This window comes from Triticum dicoccoides, chromosome 7A (genome assembly GCF_002162155.2).
Source record: "Triticum dicoccoides isolate Atlit2015 ecotype Zavitan chromosome 7A, WEW_v2.0, whole genome shotgun sequence".
Taxonomy (NCBI): Eukaryota; Viridiplantae; Streptophyta; class Magnoliopsida; order Poales; family Poaceae; genus Triticum; species Triticum dicoccoides.
The window spans coordinates 655,486,602-655,489,322 of NC_041392.1; positions in this window are offsets into that span (position 1 = coordinate 655,486,602).

Below are 2,721 nucleotides of genomic sequence, written 5' to 3' on the forward strand. Positions count from 1 at the left end.
TCCCCCTCCCCTGTGTCTTTTTTTGCATGTTAATTTCCCAGCGTTGAAAGAGTTAGTGATAATGGTAGGTTTGTTGTTCATCTCTCTCACGTTTCCGCTCGCTATCTCGACGGTCTACCATTGGATGGGAGTAATAGGCATCGGGAGAGAGGTAGCAACGACAATGCCAGCATTGCCATGAGGTTGGTCGTGGTTTATTGATCGATGGAGTTGTAACGAGTTCCATTGGATGTGTATAACAACAGGATGAAATGTTCATAAGAAAACAAGATGAAATGCACACCAATTATATTAGAGATACCACGTCGTCGACCAATAATGCATGTACTTTCATATTCGAGAAATAATGCATGTACTTTGCAATGAGTAAATGGTCTTGTGATGTTTAGAAACGTGCATGCGGTCCGTCCTTAATACGGGCAAACAATATCCAAATGCACGCCAGTTCAATGCCATGATGAGCAACCCTCTATTTGGAAATACAAAGATATTTGAGACTCTTTTATACCAGACTTTAATTAACACATTCAGTTATAGGCTTTGCTGGCACAATTATATTGCTGCTCTGCTAGCAATATCTTCCGTAAAGGGGCTAACTTCTTACTCTCTCATTGGGTACATATCTAGAGTCCAATCAGAGAGGTCTAGTGAAAGTTCGAAATTTTCTCTTCCTAGCATGAATTACTCTCTCATTTAGCATGAATTACATTTCTAGAATTACATTTAGCTGAAGATGACCGCATGAACATGACAAGTCGCCTAAGTTAGGTTAGAAAAATGCCCCAGCTCGTAGTGATATGTTGAATGCCTGGTAGGCTGACATGGTCAAACGCGTTAAGATGTAAAGGTAACGGGAAGAAAATAAGAATTGAAATTGTGTTCAGAACACATTATCTTTAAAATTTGTGTTGGACACTAGAATTATAAGCTTGTGGGAGAGGTCAATTTCTTGGCCTAACATCACGCTGCATCACATCCTCTCAGCTTGTAGCCTGTTTCTCATGATCATTGTCTCTTTTTTTCATGATCATCGTCTCTATTCTAAGCTCGCTTTGGTAGAAGCTTTGCAAGATGTCACTCTGTTTCATACTTGCTAGTACTTCACCAGCCCATATCCCTTTCATGTAGCATAGGATGCCCGTGGGTATCATTCACTTGCAAGTTGAAAAGGCAAGATGGTTGAGATGAAGGAAATGCAGGGACAGTCATTACTTCCGCAACTGCAAAGATCGGTAGGACTGAAAGTAACAAGCCCTTTTTATGGGCATATCAGTGGAAATGACCATCTGTACATCCCTTTCAGAAGTAGGTTGTTAGTTACACCTCTCACTTTTAGTAAGCATAATCAGAAATGTGCTAAGCATAGATGCATTAGTATCAGTGACCAGTTAAAACATGGTAAGATTCTCTGGTTTTTTCACCTCTGCAGTTTATACCTTTCTTTTTTGATGGATATAGGACAAATTCGTTGTTGGATGCATGAGCATGCTTGTGACCAAGAATACAATTCAAGAGGGGTATGCAAATTAAAGTGCCCAAGTGATTGCTCAAGAGGCCTCATGCATCCAAACTGCAACATCACTGGAAAGAAAAAGGCGTACGTCCACACTCCACACACGCGCTTGTGCATCACAACTGTTCGGCCATGATGCTGTTGCTCAGCTGAAACTCTAGTACACACAACCATAGTAGTATCTCCAGCCTTTACCGGTTACATAGGCGTGCCAATAGTAATATGTGTTCGTTCAGCATGTCATACATCCATATGTGTCAGTCAATATATGTGTATTCATAAGCATCCACTGGTCGTAAGTGTATCAGTTATACACATGACGTAGATGAATGTACATACGAGCAAAAGAAGACAGCAGCAGCGTCCATCATTAGTCAGGCTGTGACTGATAACATATTTTTTTGAGCGAGATTTCAGTTGGTTGTGAGGTCGCAGTCCTTCATAGTTTTCGCGGAGTTGCAGATCCAATAAGCCCGTAGCAGGCAGCAGTTGTTCCATGGAATGCAACATTCATTGGACACGCCATGGAAAGGTCAAGGTTGGCGAGGACAAGTGTTCTTAATCCCCAATTGGTTAGGTGCTTATTGACTGTCGTCGACGGGTTGGGGCACCGGCCTTTGCTACTGGGCTCAACGTCCCACGCGTTATTGAGCTATGTTCACAATTTCCACTTCGATGGAATTTTATTGTTCAGTCCCTAAATAGAGACTCCAGCTGTGATTTCCTTCGCGGAGTAGCAATGCTAGCCAAAACACTAACAACAGCTATGAATTTTATTTCTATGTTATTTGAGAAAATTATTTTGAACTAAACTAGTTGCCATCACGTCTATGCAACTGCTCAAGCGCGATACCTGACGACGCATATCATAAGAACACTCTTGCAACCCTGGTGATCCTTGCCTATTGAGAGATTTGAAACAAGCAAAATGCCAGATTTTTCATGGATGTGAGTGAGCACAATGTTTCCCATCCTTACGAAGAAGACTGTGTGAGCCTTAATTTGGGTGACGGCAACTGCAGATAATCTAAGAGAGAAGTTGTTCTACGAGTATGTGATTTTACACACTGTTTTCTTGGGTGTGTTTTTAATAAATTTGTGCACCTTTCTTTAAGATTTTTCAAGTAAAATGAAATAATAAGAAGTATGTGTGAAGTGGCAAATGACAACGCAGATATAATGAAAATATTTTCATGTAGGCTATCACA